The sequence below is a fragment of the Lutjanus erythropterus genome, chromosome 17 (assembly GCF_056507025.1).
Source record: "Lutjanus erythropterus isolate fLutEry1 chromosome 17, fLutEry1.hap2, whole genome shotgun sequence".
Classification (NCBI taxonomy): Eukaryota; Metazoa; Chordata; class Actinopteri; order Lutjaniformes; family Lutjanidae; genus Lutjanus; species Lutjanus erythropterus.
This window is the reverse complement of record NC_139333.1, coordinates 27,826,310-27,843,948: the sequence shown is the minus strand read 5'-3', so window position 1 is coordinate 27,843,948 and position 17,639 is coordinate 27,826,310. Positions and strand designations below refer to the sequence as shown.

Sequence of the window (17,639 nt, the reverse complement as noted above, 5' to 3'; positions counted from 1 at the left end):
AGTCTTCTCTGATTGTAAAGTGAATATCTTTGGGTTTTGGACCGCTGGTTGGACAAGTCATTTGAATATGTCACTTTGGGAATTTGTAATGGGCTTTTTTTGGGGGGTTAATCAAGGAGAAGAATTGTTAGTTGCAGCCAAATTCTAGTACAGCTCCTAGTTGATATTAGTTGGATTTGTGTTTTTTGTTATTCTTACTTATTATAAAGAGGTATTTGTATTGGTTAAAGATATCTAGGTTGTATGAGGTCAAAATATTATTTGAAAACCACAATGAAGCTGTCAGCAAACAATTTTAATTTTTATTCTTTATTACATGTTCATGTGTTTATTGCATGTGGTTGGTTATTATAAAGTGAATTATTCTAAATTTGGTTGTGTTGCAGGCTGTGATGCAACCAGACTCCTGCAACAGGAGGGCTTCAGTTCAGGTAAGGACATTCTCTGATTCTGGGTAGGTTTAGGCAACAAAAGCACTTCGGTTAAAGGGTTATTTTGCATTTTTTTTAATGTGGGGTTGTGTGATGTACTTGTCCATAGTCAGTGTTTTATCTACATTAGATGGTGGTTGGCACGGCTTCAGTTTGCAGAAAAGTATTCGCTATACTTAGAATATTTGCACCACATTATCTTGCCGTCTGACAGGCTTTTGCGATAGGAAACTGCCATTACAGTATCACTCTCTCCAAACCAACCAAACTCCATGTCATTTTTCCTTGCAGAACACAGGAATTGCTTGCAAATTTGTTAGTTACTTTGTGTTATGTTGTGACTTTAGTGAATCCAAACTATCCTTTTAAAGGACTGAAGTCTGTAACAACACAATAACTATTAACATTTTTGCGACTTGCCCGCTACGTTAATCTATAACCTCATCATGTTAATAGAAAACATATTTCCCTGGTATGACATTTCCCTGAAAACATATTCTCTGTACTCTCTAAAAGACGGGGCTGGATTGTCTCTATATAAAGGTTTTGCTCAGTTGGTCAATCACTCCAGTCCTCAATCTTCTCGAATCAAATTATTGGACATTTACCAGAGTGCTTATTACATCAATCCCACTGCCACAAATCTAATTTTTTTAGACTTGTTGGCCAGAAATCTGTGTTCCTACCAAATATCTCCCTTAATGCAGCGAGACACTTAAGCGCACCTAATGCCAGTGAGTGAACACATATGGGAGCAGATTTGTTCCGTCTCTGAGAGATTTAGTCGGAGGTAACCTTATATTTTCTGAGTGTTTCTTGTGGGGAGTCGAGTTGACGGAGGAGACGAGACCGAGGAGTCGCAACAGAAGCCCTCATCTGTTCTGCTTAATGCAGACTGACTATTGGCTGTGACTGCCATTTTAATTCTCACCCAATCGGGCCACTTCGACTATTGATGCGCTGGAAAATGGTGATGCACTCGTCACGGGCCGTGCCAGACATGGCAGACGTGCTGCTCTGTGGTAGTGAGAGCAGTTATGTTTCCCAAGACGTATTTCAATTTAATGATGCAAGGAAAACGAGGGCTTTCCCTTGAGCTTACTTTTTGACTATTCCTATTTTTCAAGCAATTTCACCTGTCCACAGCTGGCCTCGGGTTGCAAAATGATGTTGTGTTGAAGCATGACATTGATGTCTTTTAGGGGTTTTCAGACTTTGTTGTGGAAAACTGGGAAACAAATGACTTCAGTCTCAACTGAGGCATTGAAATACCTGTGCGTGGGTGTGCTGTCACTGTGGGCTTTTTAGTGCTTTGGCACGGAGCTGACAAGCCAGCAAATCTGGCAACTTTTGCGCTTCTTTGGCAGTTTTCATCATCCACTTTCCTGGTGGTCCTCAGCCTACAAAGTCAATGCATTCAGCTGAGTCTAAGTGCTTGGAGAAAGAGCTGGCAGTGAGGCGAAGCTGGCAAAGTGGCCTTTCATGCAGAAAAAGCAGGAGTGTGTGTGGCACATTGCATGCAGGTACGTGATTAGGGGAAGCTGTCGAGTGTGGGAGCAGGCGGCCCTGTCGTGAATTTAAACAGCTCACCGAGGACGAGGCACTGGCAGCCGAACGTACATCTGAGGTGACGCACCATATAAAAAAGGCAACGAGCGTTTAATCTCCTTCTCCTTGAAAAAGAGCAGCTCCCTCTTTCGCCGAGTTCCCAAAAAAAACACTGCATTCTCCAACAACGCAGATGGGGGTTGAATAATTCATGGCAACGCAGGCAAAGTGTCCTCATGCTGCAGTTCTATAAAAATAATCCCATAACATCATCACACTCACCCCATAGCTCGCGGCGCTCATACAAGGCAGCTGGGAGAAGTGGACTGGCCTTTAAGCCTCATGACTCAGACTTCATTCACTGGGCCTCCTCGAGTCTCTGTGAAGAAAAGTTTGCAAGAGAGCAAAGGGATTTTATTGAAAAGGAACACAGAGCTCGGTTCTCTGACAGTCCAAAAACGTAGTGCTGCTGCTGCCCGACCACGTTTATGAGAACGCTTCACATAAACCAGAAAGGATCAAGACTACGGGCAGATTAAACGATCTATGGTCAAAAAGATCTACTTTTTCTAGTTCAAGAAGCAATATATAGCAAAATAAATAGCTATAGACTTTATATTAAACAGGTTAAATCCTTATTTAATATACCATCTACTGTGTGCCATCCTCCCCAGTCATGAATAGGCTCAGGCAGGCTGCAGGAACACTGCAAGAGCACAGGACGAGTGCAACATTTTAATTTGAGTCCTCCACTGTAAAATGATCAGCTGTTTATAACTGTCAGTCATCTGTCGATAAAAAGCTAAAGCCCACTGCTCTGAAAACACACATCAGGAGTTTGAGTTCAGTGACGGCCTGCCAAACTTCATTCACATTTTGCTTAATGTAACCGTCATAAACATCTATTCCTACTTAAGGATGATTAATGACTTCTCTCAGCTCTTAAACAGACACATACTAATGTTGGCAAACATTTGGCATTAATTTGAATTCTAATATACCTACAATGGGCAAAATAAAACAGGTTTTTCAGCCCAGAATAGAAATTTCCATGGTTGCAGTGTTGCTGGAGAAGCAAGTATTTTAACTTTAAATTACAGTAAATATATTACACATTACTCCTTTAAAATGCACAAAATCTGGGCACAAACTAAGTCTCAAAGCACAGAGGGTTTGGATTTGTCTCTTAATTAATCATGGGTCTGTTTTCTGCACCTGCTGCATGGCTATTTAAATGGCACATTTGGCAAGTTAAAGAAGCGAATAGTTTTCTACTGAGGAAACGGATCAGCTCATGTATGAACTTGACCCACCTGCAAAGAAATGCAAGCGCAGCAGTTACTCTGACAGTGCACATGGACAGCTGGCGTTAGGCTTCGAATCATCTGACAGGAGACTGCAGATGTCTGTTACAGCCTGGCAGGATAAATGAAGTTTGCAGCGTGTTCGTCTTCACTGAGGGACTGGTATGTGGTCCTCGGCCAGTGAATCCTCTGTCTCCACAGTCTCCCAATCCTCTGTCTCATCAACGACTCCATCTGACTCCATATGAGCAAATGAAATGACATGTGCTAGTTTGCGTCCCTGTGAGTGTAACAAGGAGTGTGACACATCTTATTGAATAATTAAATTTTTTAAATAGCAAGAAGATAATGTGCCTCTGACCAGGATTTTGTTTGCTTCAAGATAGCAGTGCATTAAGAATGCACCTGACCACACCTCATTTATGCAAATACATTTGCTACTTAGGCTCTGTTCAGACCTGGTATCAACATGTGTCTCCAGATGCAGATCCTGAATGACCACTTGTCTCACTTCCCTTCTCTAAATGCAAATAAACATTCAGTCTGTTTTCTCACTTTAAAGTCTGTTACTGTCCATGAGGCCAGGCCGTTTATTAATTCCTTTCTTTTTTAAGTTCAACACCTAAACTCCTCTATCAGCCTACAATTAGCGTCATATTTTTACCTGCGCTGTCAGCATCCAACAGGAGAGAAGCTCTGTGGTCCACGGGGATTTTATAACTTAACTACGATCATTACGATACACATTTTTACTTTTTCTGACTGTGTGAGATTTTGGTGTTTTCACATCACAGATGATGAAGAAAAGCCTTGATGACAGAGTCCTAGAAAGTGAATGCATGCATCCTGGTGCACCACAGAGCCTCCTTCCTCAGAGACATGATGTATTTTACACACAGAGACAACACAATGTGTTGCATTTAATACCAAATCTACAAGAAGAGGTTAAAAATAAAGAATTTGCCATAATCATTTTACTTTCCCCACTCTTTATGCAAATAAACACGTTTTCAAAACGCCCTGTTGTCGTTAACGGTGGCTTTCAGGGACAAATGGACAAGGAATTTTCAAGAAGGCCCAAATAATTAAGTATTTGTTTTAGATGCGTTTCACACAGTTTCATAAAGTTTCCCCTCACTTAATAATTCTCAAAATAGTGTGATTTCTACTGGAGTCTGGGTTTACTCATGTGTTCACAAACATCTGCTGCGGGTAAGAAAGACCAAACATAATTACGATGATCAAATGATGTACTCACAGGACCTCACTGATGTGTGCGGTCTTTCAGCGTGGCTCACGTCATGTTTGCGTTCACGCTGCTGAAAGAATGTGGTCACATGCAGCCCAGACCACATCTGAACGTGGTCTGAGAAATCGGATCTCAAATGCGTCCTGGGTGCGTTTACACCTGCACACATATTCATACTAGGCGTGGTACCAGGTCAACTAGCAATGATATTTGCGCTTTGCATTTTGTTAAGTTTGTACTTAACGTTGAGTGTAAGATACAGTGATGTTAGTTGCTCCATGAGGCTGTACTTAAACACACCTATGCTTTAAACTATATGCTAATATCAAAATGCTAACATGCTGATATTAAATAGATCCTTGGTATAATTAGCACTAAGCATTAGCTGTATGGGTACTTGGTCGTAAACCAAAGTGTTGAACAAATTAAAATGTTGTGGGAAAAGTCAGAGGATCACCAGAATCTTTCAGATTCTTCCTGAGGGAGACACGAATGAATACCAGATGTCTGTCAATCCATCCAATAGTTGTCCAGACGTTTCATCCAAAATCACAAATGTTAACCTCATGGTGGAGCTCAAGGTAAAGTCAGAGGATCATCAGATTCATTAAGATTTATCACCTGGGAACCATCAATATTTGTTCAAAATTTCATCCAGTAGTTGTCAAGTTACATCAGTCTCCACCACAGCAGTGGACAAAGGGATGACATCCTCAGATCTGTGCCAGCAGCGAAACTGTGTGAATACAAGCAGAGCACAAAGATAAATGCTATGTGTCGGCAGAGAGGAGATGGACTACGTGTTTCCTGAAGTGAATGTGTCTGAGCTCAGCTTCCAAGGGGGGCAGCTTACTTATTTTGGCCGTTTTTGTTCGTCTTGGCAGATGTAGCATTAACAGTTGTCCACCCCTTCCTTTAATGTGCTTCCAAAGTCAAGTTGAACAATTTCATTAGAGCAGCACTTTGCTTTCGTCCTGGGAGACAGATAGGGAGACAGTTGACAGGGGTGAAAAAAGCAGGAAATGATGATAAAAGGATGAAAAAGCGGCCAGGAGGAGGACAGAAGAAAAGGCTGAATTGGTCCGATATTTCACCCAGCTTGACAGCACAGTTGTGTTAAACGCAGTGAGTACAGTTAACTTGGCTTTGAGTCTCTCCTCTCACCTCCTTTCTTTTAAAAAGTGAACTGAGAGGTGAAACAGTGACAAACTGACGTCTCGTGGCTCTCTGCCAGCCCTCCTCCCCTTCTCACCACCCCTCTGGAGTGATGTGATCTCCCCCACAGAGGATATTAACAGTGACCCCTCATGTTCATAATGTGACCCGCGGACAACCTCGCCGCTCTATCTGCTCCGCTTGTTCCAGCTCTGGACGCTGATGTCAGTTTATTCAAGGTTTCCCAGTGTGGTTACGATAACATGAGGCCCAAACGGACATTTACATTGTGGTAATGTTACAGGCCAACTGCCTGGGAGCAACGCTGTTTAGATGTATGTGCAGCCCTGACAGGCTGCAGTCAGTGTTTAATCCTGTTTATTAGTGTTTCTATGAACCGTGGAAATATTTGTGTAATGCTCATGATTCTGTATTAAAGGGATAGTTTGGATTATTTTAAGTAGGGTTGTATGAGGTGCTTATAGTCTCATACTAGGCAGTCGGCACGCAGCCACTTTGGAGAATCAGCAGGAGTGCCGGTGTAGGAAGCTAAGCAATGTACTGCTTTGGACATTTTACCTCACAAAACACTGAAAATCTGTACCCACGTAGAAGTACTGTTACATTACTGAAATATTATTTAACTAAAAGTAAAACTACTGGTGTTAAAAGTAAAAGTATTTTACATGGCTGCAGTGAAAGTCAGGATAAATGCACGCTGTGTTTTACTCTGCAACGCATCTCTGTGAAGAGCGACTGATCTAAAAGCATCACATTGCCTCGAGTGAAATCCTGACCATGAGTTCGTGCATTTTCACTGTTGTAACTGTGCTGTCATTAAAGAAACAGATAGTAATATTGTGATATTTTGTGAAACTTTGGTGATATCTGCTGTTTTAACTTCTACGCAGCTCCTCTCAGCTTACCGGAGCAGCTCTGTCTGTCTGTGACACAGTGTGTCTGTGTTGACTGTCTTCACTATTATTATTGTTATTATTATAGTGTAATTTATATTATATCCAACTATTATTATATATGATTTCTAACATTATTATCATTATTACATTACATTACTATGGTGATAAGTACAGACAGATAGATATAAAAATAATTAAACCCTAATCCTGCCTTTTTTTTCTTTTTTTGCTGATCCAAAAAATGATCTGATCCATGACTCAAAACTGTGATACGATCCAAACTGTGAATTTTGTGATCCGCTGGACCCCTAATGTAGACTGTGCAATGGCCACATGCACTAAATTGTAGACAACGATTCAAGTCAGTGTCAGGCTTGACCAGCAGAAAGGTGGTAATCTATACCTGAATATTAAAAAATCCTATCATAAAAACAGACGCTCTTCTTCCTATTGAGGCTGTTCTGTAGTGTGAGGCTTACGCCATCAGGGGTCAGTCTGGAGGATAAAGTTACAGGTAGTTGAGAAGTAAAATGTCTCTGTTAGGGAGTATTTTTGATTTAGTCCTGATGATAAAGGTAATCTAGCAAACAGTGCAGACTACAGACTGGCCAGAGTTCATCATGAGTCTATAAAAGTGAGAATGGGCTCCTGACAGACTGATTATACAGACTGTGGTTGCAGAGGGTGATGATGAATGCACGCTGAGTGGAGTAAAAGGTGGACAGTGTCACAGTTGACTTGAGTCGTTGTACACAAATTTTACACAAATACCATTTAATGTCAGGAAGGTATGAAAAAATAGACAACACCCAAGACTGTTTACAAGAAAACATCCTCAGCGTGCTTCATCTGCATACTTCATCCGCCTGCATCACTATAGTGGTAAACAATGAAGCTAAGCAAGAATCAAGCTCTTGTGATAGAGGCATTTATGTGTCTGAAAAAATACCCAAAGAACAGGACAAAGACTTTTTTTTGTCTCTGTGACAGAGGCCATCTTTGAAAGTCTCTCACTCTGACCAGTAAAGGTATCGCCATGTTTCTTTCATGTTGGTCATCTTTCATCTTGGACGGTTCAGAATTGCACAGTGTATACCCGGCTCAACAAAAATAAACTAAACAAGTGAGGCAGGAGCAAACCACCAACTCCTGAGTTCTGCAAAGTAAAGTGACTGTTTTTGCCAAAGTTGTTCGGTTTGGAGAGAGTGATATTTGGCTTATATAACCACAGAAAAGGCTGTCTGATGGCAAGGTAAAGCAGTAAAGTATCCTAATTGTAGTGTACACTTAGACTGATATTGAATTTTTTTTAGGTGGCTAAAATCTCCAAACTGGGATAAGACTGAGAAAACTGAGGTAACTGGGACTGACAAGTACAACACCATTTAAAAACCCTGAACTATCCCTTTAACCCAAAGCACAACATTTCGCTTGATGGCCCATTACTTTTTTCATTTTATAATCTGCATTGGTCATCTGTAAAACTGTCCAAACAGATTACATCACCATAAAGGGTAACAATCATTCATGAAATAACTGATTATTTCTCCAGACGTACATTCCTCTGAGCAACACTTGTAATTAAACTCCTGCATCTACTGATAAAAATACTTCAAAGTGTCTCTGTTGCCAGTGTTTGCACAAACAGGCAGCGCTGGTGGTGCGAAAAAGTGGCTTTACGAGCACATAAAAGTGGATTCTCTTACAGCACGCTGGCTTGTGGTCAAAATCTCTTACATGGTTAAAACAACAGTTGGGTTTTGTGGGTTTTTTTAAAATCAGCCCTTTTCTCTGGTTTGAACTCGGGTCAAAAGAAAACTGTGGCACACTATGGTTGAACTCCAGTCTGTAAAAGGAGGGCAGCTCAAAGCAGGGCGATTTATGCAAACTGGCTGTGGTCGAACATGATATTTTCTATTTCATTAGGGCAGTTTAGTAATGTAAACCTGCAGAGCGGTCCTTATGGACAACTTAACAACAACCGTGACCACAATATTTAGTCATACTTCAGGTCAAATCTGCAGATTGTTAATAAAGACCATATTTATCTTCAGAATTGTAATTATTGTAGGAAAAAATAGGGACGCACTGGGGAGTAATGTTGTATATCTGCTCAAGAAGAGTGATTGAACTAATGTTCTTTATTTCAGTAAGAGACTGGGGCTCGTCCAGATTCCTCGTGCGTGTGAACACACACTCGTGGCGGCGGCCTCATCCGTGCGTTCCTGCCCCATGGGCCAGGGTGAGTCTCTTTCTCTTTGTTCTAGCCGAGCGCCTGATTAGAAACATCAAGCGTAATTTCCTAATTGGGCTGTCCTAACCACTTTCATCTGGGGTGGATGCAAGGCGAGCAGGTACCGCCGTAATCTAATAACCATGAATGTGCAGCCCACTCCAGCAGACACATGTAACAGAGGATGTTCGTGTTGTGACTCAGGCTTTTCCATGGAAGAATTGAGTTATCATCGCCAGCATCATCCCTCCCTCCTCCCCCCTTCCTCCCCCCTCCAGCGCTGCATGGCCTACAGCAGATCCTCTGCTCTGTGCCGTGTACCTGCTGCAGACACCTGGGTCATTTAGCATGAGAAGCTGAGGTTCTTGTGCAGATTGCACTGGAAGCACATTCGGGATGTTGTCTGTGTCCTGCATGAACCTAAAGCTCCAGTAATCAATATTTGTATAGTTTCTATAGTGCAGATAAATGATCTCAAAGATGTTTTCTGTCATTTTAGGTAGTTCTTATCACACTTTTTCTGATCAGTTTGGTTTTAATCAGTTACTTGATGCTGGTGATGCAGGTTTTTTTGTCATGACTGACAGCTGGTCTTGGCAGCGCTTGTATTTTGGATATTTTGGCTTCAGTTTTGTACAGTGAGAGGAAGTGGAGTCGCAGCGTCCATCTTTATTTATGTCAATGTTTTAGACGTGACAGGGCATGCATAGAAATGCAAATCCACTCTTTGTGGTATAAACTGAGGCAAAGATGCAAAATGTGTCAACTTGAAATATTTGATCTCACTGAGGGACACTATATGAATCTACTCGAAAAATACAGAGATGCAAGAGTAAAAAATAAAAAAATAGGCTGGAGGAAAATGACAAAGAACTAGACTGAGACTGGTGATTTCTGTGATTGGTCAGGGGTGAAACTCTCACACAAACACTCTACATCTCTAACATCATCTTGGCAAACGTTCACATCTGGGGTATGTTGGATTCATTTTTGCAAAATTATCAAAATCGCAGAATGAACAATTGCAGTATCCAAATCGCATTTAAAAAACAAAAAAAAGAAGATGTGAGATTTATTAAACCCTGTATCAAGAATCTTTTCGCCAAAAGTTTTTTTAAAAATCGATGTGGAGCCACAGATTAATTTCTCAAGTTTCCTCTGACATTTATTTTGGATTTGCCATCCTCAGCTAACCAAACAAAATTTAGAGGAAAAGGCACCGAGCCATAGACATAGGCTATGATGCACTGTAGTTGGCAAAATATTATTATTATTATTTTAACGTTTGCAAGTAAAACGCCAATAAGAGAAATTTATTTTAAAAATTTGGCACGTTAAAACTGAGGAATAAGGAGTGTGAGCCAGAGAGCACAAAAATCGAGGATGGGTTTATTATTTTTTGTTATTATTATAGCGCCTTGCACCTGATTTACTGAAGGAAAAACAGCTCATTTAATCACAGGATTTATTGCCCAGTGAAAGCATGCTGTATAAAAGATATTTCTAAATCTACTATCTTTTTTATTTTCACTGCAGAGGAACATAACAGAAACACAACAACATCAGTTGATTGCGACGTTTCACCGTGGACATCATCATATGCTGATTTGGTCAACATCACCCAAAACTATTCAGACCTGCAGCAATGATGAATGAAAATAAATCTATAATTTTTTTTGTCAAAGCCACAGGGAGCAACTGGAGAGGAGCATACGACTCTGGCAGGCTGCAGATTCCTGCCCTATAAAGTCGACTCAAAGTATCCCACAATGCATCATGAAAAGTATGTTCCACCGATGGTCAGTTAATAATGTCATGCATTGTGCTGAAAGTAAAACAACAACAATAATTTAATTAACGGTGGAGAGAACAGTTTGAAAGTTTTTCTTCACCATATTGTGAGCTCACTATATAGGCCTTCATACAGGAATCCCTTGATAGTGAGCAGGGAGTAGTAAATTAGTGCTTTACAACACAGTCCATCCTATTATTTGACTAATATTAAATGAAGCCTCACTCTTTGAGAAATCTGTTTGCAGCAGTTTTAGGGTAAATGGTTGAATTTGCAGAGCATTAAAAAAGTTTCTGGTTGTGGTAATCTGAAAGTTTTTATGGTCTGCGATGTTCAACACATCGTATTTTCTGTTTCAATATTTAACATATTATGAACGTCATAACTTAAACGTATAGAAAAAAGTATCCAGAAAGTTTTAAAGCCTTGTAGATTAATGTCAGTGAAGAGCCAGCACAGTATTTTCTACCAGCCTCAGTGGACGTCTCATATAAATGTTGCTTGGCGTAAGTATTTCTTGATGAACTCCAAACTTTCAGTTCACAACCTCCTCTGGGACAAACAAAAATGCTCATGCAAATAAATCAGGCTACATCAAATGCTTTGATAAATGAATGTAAACAAATGCAAGTCAGATGTGGGGAAACGCACGGAGGGAACCGAACCTCATCACTGCAGTAAAAAGCTGACGTCGGACGGCTCTTCTAAATGGACTTTAGGATGTCAGTATATACTCACAAAGTGATGGAGTCATCTCTCTTTGGGGCCGGAGCTTCATATGGCGCACATGTTATACACTTACAGAGGGCCTCATGCATCTATCAAACCTGAGATCAGAGTGTGATTGTGTGTCTGTGTTTGTGCGTGTGTCAAGGTGTCTCTGCGTATACATGTGCAAAACATACGCAAAAAGAATGAGCCCGTCTCATGGGCATTACAGGAATGCAGATGGTGTAGAACAGAGAGGAGGGGCAGGGGAGGGGAGGTGTACCCCCCTCATGGTGGTTAATAGATGAAGATAGTGGGAAGGGGCGGAGCCTCACAGGCCTTATCGCGGGGCTCCATCTCTGGGTTTCGCAGCGCCGACGTCCCTCGGGACAGTGTCATGACCAGGGGGAGCCGCGAGGTCAAAGCCGAACCAATAAACCTTCACTATCTGACCCCCCGTCCCACCATCCACCATCCCTTCATCCCTCCATCACCCGCGTTCACACACTCGTCATCCTCCCGCTCTCTAAATAAGGGCATGTTGAGTCTATCAGCACATAGAGGAGATCAGGAGGGGGTGAAGTGAGGGGAAGAGAAAGTTTTCATCTGATAAAAAAAGCAGGAAATGTAGCAGAAATTCCTCAATTGGTTGTTTTAAGATTAAGGATCTTGACAGATGTAAGATCTTCACTGATTTTGTTGTCAATCAGAGTTATTTTCAAAATATAGACAGAGTTTTTGACGGAACTTGTGGCTCCCTGCTTTTAACATTGCCTAATCTCCCTTTAGCTGAAACAAATCCTTCTAGTTGTAATTATTTCCACTACTTTTTAATCTGTTGCTTACTTTTTTCAGCTAATCTTTTAAGTTGGTTAGCCCATAAGATAAAAATACTAAGAGATGTTTATCAAAAGTACCCATAACCTGAGGAGACATCTTCACATGTTCCACATCGATCAACAGTCCAAACCCCAAAGATGCTCAAATTACAATAAGATCATTGTAAGAAAATAAGCAAATCTCACATTTGAGAGGGTGAACGCTGCACATTTTTGCATTATATATAACTGAAATAAATAAATGATTTGTATAGAAAATATTTTATAAATTTTCTGACAGTTGAATGATAGCTGGAACATACTTTTTCATCTGCAGGCAAGAGAATGTGCACAGGTCCAGAGACACTGGTATGGTGGTTTTCTTTTATATTTGAGAGAACTTTGGGTTTAAAGGTAATATGTCCAATTAAAACTCGCCTACCAACAGGAAGTTGGATCAGTTAATCAAGTAAACTTTACTTTTACAAAGGGACAAAATTGTATTGAGCACAACCAGCTAGTGTGTCACGATTTAGTGCAAGAGCTAACATGGCATCTTCAGTGAGGTCTGTCTGAGAACATCACATCCAGTGTTTGGTTGAAACCTCTTGAAAAGAATGACTTTGAAGCCTGCTGCAAATTAGGAACTTTGGGTATAAAGACATGTGAAGAAAACATAAAGCCAGCATAAAAAAGTCACTAGCAAATAGCTGCCGTCACCCAATATTTTTCTGTTTTCGTTCATCATCAACCAACAATGTTAACTTAGCAGCTAAACAGCAGTCATGTAAAAGCAGTGAAAGACGTATCAGGAGTCTGAGTATTTGTTGCTTGAAACTGCAGTGAGCAAAGGCAGTCTAAAAAAGAAAATGGATTCAGTCAGGCTGGGTATATGATGTCATAAACCTAAGAAACCATTCAGTTAATCGAGGGGTGGGGCTATACAGCTCATTAGCAGCGATGCCCCGCCCACAGGAGAAGCCGGATATAGCTAGTTACCGTGATTGGCTAGCAAAACAGAGGGGAAGCAAGTGGAGTTACTTAAGGATAAGGGTGCATGGAGAGGGTGGGGACTATTTGCATATTCATAAATCCTTGAATACTAATGAGGGCAAGGTGTAGAGCTATTTGTAAGTTATTTTAACGAGGTTATTTTAACTTATTTCTGCAAAAATAACAAAAGAAAACAAAACATCTGACAGTTTATTTCCTCTTGCAGAGTATTTTATATCCTTTAAAATATGACTGGAGTTCTGCTGAAATGTTTAAGCCAACCTATGATAGTGTCTTAATTTTAATCAATATCTAGAAGACGAACAGCAGCGCGTATCCACCTTCCAGGGTTCTGGGTAATAGCACACGAGGTGTCTGGGGGAGCGTTTGGGAGTGGCAGTTTGCGGTTTGTAGTTCTGACAGCCGATTGATGGATGGAGAGAAAGATGAGGTAGATAAGTGCGTGGCCAAATTCTTCAGCTCTCACCCTGCACTGGCATAGCAACATGGGAGTGGACCTGCTAGCACGAAACACAGATGCTCACACGCTTTTCGAAACAGCCATGTTTTAGATGAACCCTGCACATTTAGCTGCAGTAGAGATTACAGCATGTGGACATTCAGCCTAAATATTTGGAGCGGCTGTCACACAGGTCACTGCTGTTTGAATGTACCTGCAGGGTTTATGCAAGTTGGGAGTTGTTCCATTCTGACAGATGGAGCGTTCAGTTCCGTTTTTTAAGATGCTGCAGGTTAATAAATTCAAGCTGCGTTACAAGGCTTTAGCGTCCGTCCCTTGTGCACGCCAGTATACGCTCTGTCCTCGTCCGTGCATCAACTAAATGCAGAGCTTTATATTTGAGTATGATGCTCAGTCCCCTGCCTCAGCGTAGGGGCTTTAGGTTGATTCTCTGTTGTTCTGAGACTTAATGGCAGAAAATGTAGTAAATGCAGGTCCAAATGAAAACCAGGGCCCATTGTCAGTGTGCATTACATGTCAGCCTTCTGCTTCACCTCTCTCATTGGTCGCAGAGAGCCAGTAAACTGCCCAGAGACCACAGGCCCTTCCTAGAAATGCTGTTGAACCATCACAATCCTCCCAAAGTGTTTGCATTCAAAGTATTACTGGTCAGCCCCCATCAATTACATTCTTGGCAGTCGCCGGCAGTGGAGCCAAATTTATTTAAGGGTGGTGCCCAGTTGAGATGCTTGCGCAGGCTTTGAGGAGGGCTTTTAAAGATTTCAAGGTACAAGGGGGTACTTCGCTTTGAACTGGCCCCTTTATCATTTCAGCTTAACGTCCATTAGAACGCCGCAGACATCAATTGTGATAGATACTCAGCCCAGAAAAAGGCTCTGCTCCTTTTTTTTGACATCTTAAAATGATTACCAGGGTTAAAGAGCCTCTTTAGCATTAGAAGATGGAGCGGTGGGAGGGTGGAGGAGGGTGTAGAGGGCCTCCCAGGAAAATGGCACATGGCTTCGCGCTGTGGGAGTCTGGCACATCAGCTGCCGCCGCTCATGCTCTGCATTAATTTGTGCAATCAGGGCTGCAGAGAGCCAGCCTTTACAGACGCTGCTGATGTCATGCCGTACAACATCACACATAAACAGTGTCACTTCACACTCACTGATGTCGAATAAATACCCCAACAACGCCTCTGGTCTGCGCAGAAACACTTAGATGGGCTTTTACAGTACATTAAAGTAGACAAAAGCAGCCTGAGCAGCCATTTCAGAATATCTGTTTACAGAGAAGGATGACCTGGTTGCCTCTTTAAAGTTTAAAGGGATAGTTTGGATCATTTGATGTGGAGTATGAGGCACTTACAGGGAACCACCACAGAGACAGAGTCAGCAGCAAAACAGATTTTAGCCATTTTAAAAAGGTTCACCTAATAAAACTAATATTAGTTTAAGTGCATGCTATATTTAGAACATTTTCACTGATTTACTTTTCTATTAAACAGCCTTTTCTGACAGGAAACAGCTGTTATATGAGCCAAATATCGCTCTCTAAACCAACCAAACTCCATGTGCAAAATTAGTCTTGCAGAACACAGGAGTTTGTCCACAGCTGCCTCGATCTGTTAGTTTATTTGTGTGATTGTGTGACTTTGAATCTGAACTAAACTTTTAAGACACAGAAGTCACACTATAACACAAACTAAACAATCAAGGCAGCGTTAAACCAGCACTTCCTGTGTTCTGTGATGTAAAGAAATTGATTTAGCCTCTAGAGTTTGGTTGGTTTGGATAGAACAATATTTTGCATATGTGCATGTTGCACACTGTTTTTTCAATAAAGTTAGTAAGAAAAAAGTGTCTGGATAAAGATTATGTCAGTACATTGCCTATTTCTCACTTAATATGCTGTCAGAAACACATTTTAGTGACTGTTCAGCAGTGAAATGAGAAATTACTCACCAGGCAGATGAACATGCAGTTGTTTGCTGACATCTTATGAGGCTGAATGTTGTATTCAGCACCTTTTATAGTGATATTGATTTTCTCATTAACATGGACCTTTGTTATTTTTTGGTTTTCACTTTTTCTTTAGGCTTTGCTTTCAAGACCACAGCTAGCCACAGTGATATATATGTGCTAAATAGGCACAAAACAAACTTTAAAAGAGAGCAAAATATAATTATATATATATATAGACACACTGATAAGCCATTTTGACCATTTGAGTCCTTTGTTTAAATGCATTTCTCTCCAACAACCAATACTTATCTCCCTTTGCATATTTAAGCTCTTGTAGATCGCCACGGTACATGATTTTAAAATTAAAATAGATTTTTATCTTAAAAATTGTTTCCAGGACAACATGGCCAGTCTTTTGTCCCGGAGTGCAGAAGAATCGAATGGTTCTTCCAGCTGTATCCTCTGTGAGAAGGAGAGGTTGTCATTAACCAACGCCGTCTGCAGATATTGTCCCATTCTTCCGGTATAATTGTGAAATTACCCTCTGCATCCCATCTTGTTTTAATATTCAGAGTTATGGCCTAACTTAGAAATTACTTTTTGATAAGATCCATCTTTTAAGGCTTTTTGAAAATTAGCAAGGATTTCTTCCCCCGCTGCGATGACCTATTTTAGTAGGTGGACCTTTTTAAAAGCGGCTGAAACACATTTTCTTGCTGATTTTTGTCCGTAGCCGTTCCTTGATTAGTTTCCATCCTGTTGCCCCTCTCACTTCTCCTAACCAGGAGCATCTATTGTAGATAATACACTCAGTATCAATAGGTATCTCACATCAAACAATCCAAACTATCCCTTTAAATGCACTTTGATCCTCCTCTTTTTTGTTTCTCATCATCCGCCAAGACAACACCCAGGACACAATGCCTGAGTTGTGTCTTGCTCACCCACTCACAGAATTAGAAATGTTTCCAAAGCAGAGTTCATGTTCCTGTTGTGCTGCTGTACTTTGTATACCTTCTCTTCCCACACACCTGAATCACATTTTCCTGTGTTTGAGGCTATTTGTTCTCTCTGACCCGCCCTGGCGATGCATAAACACTCTGCTGACCCTGCCCTGGGTGAGGCGTCCTTGCCTGGATTATTTCCTCTGCTTCTTTATACATGTGTGTATGTTTACTTTCACACATGTTGTGTGTACATGTGTCCTGTTCTGTCACTGCCCAGGGACTCTGGAAATATTCCTGACTTTGTAGAATCTGGACACTTTCTCACCTCTCTGCACAGAAGAGTACAGATCCACAGTAACCATTTGGGAAGTGTGGTTGGAGTACGATTGTGAAGAGTTATGATCAGTGCAGGGCAGCTTCCCACAACCTGAACTTTTAAGAACCTTAGAGTTTCCTCTTGTGTTTCTACTGTATTTTACAAACCGTAATGTTCTGGATGTATGTCATTATAAAGGCGCCGGAGGCACAGACTACATATTTCTCTGTGCTTTTTAGAGTAAGCGTTTGTGGGAAAGACGGCAATGGAAGAAGTGGTGTTGATGTTATTAATGTAATTCAGCCTGAATCTTCAAACCACTTGTATTTTTTGGTTTGCTCAACAGTGTGCATTATGATATTTTATTTTTTATGGCTCTGCAACAGCGACAGACACGGCCAGAGGCATTATGTTTTCGGTTTGTCAATCCGGCCAGCCGTCACGCTCTAATGAAGACAATATCTTAAGAACACTTGGAGGGAATTTCTTCAAGCTTGGCACAAGCGTCCACTTGGACTCAAGGATGAATGCTGGTTAGCATGTGGGTTTGCAGGGTCAGCGGTGCTAGCAGCAGCAGCCTGCTCTCCTTACAGGTTAACGTCCACATGCCAGCGCTGAATGTGCTCATGCATTGCTCCAGTCAAGTTTTTACTTACAGAGCCTACATGCAACCTGATATACACAAAAATACTGGCTGTTGTTACATGGTGTCACCTTTGTCCCACTTTCTACCTCGCTGTTTTTTAAAAAAAATTTTAGATTGAAAATGCCTTCAAAATTAATGACATTCCCTTCAGCCAT

At 41.1% G+C, this 17,639-nt stretch overlaps 1 long non-coding RNA gene across 1 annotated transcript in view; it reads left to right on the top strand.

Moving 5' to 3' along the window:
* Positions 1–384: 384 nt before the first annotated feature.
* The window catches only part of LOC146312381 (uncharacterized), a 49,939-nt gene continuing 32,684 nt past the window's right edge, over positions 385–17,639 (top strand). Inside the window, exons 1-2 of the long non-coding RNA XR_014772159.1 lie at positions 385–431; positions 8,755–8,846. This is a non-coding gene — a long non-coding RNA (uncharacterized LOC146312381). The remainder of the gene's footprint in view (positions 432–8,754; positions 8,847–17,639) is intronic.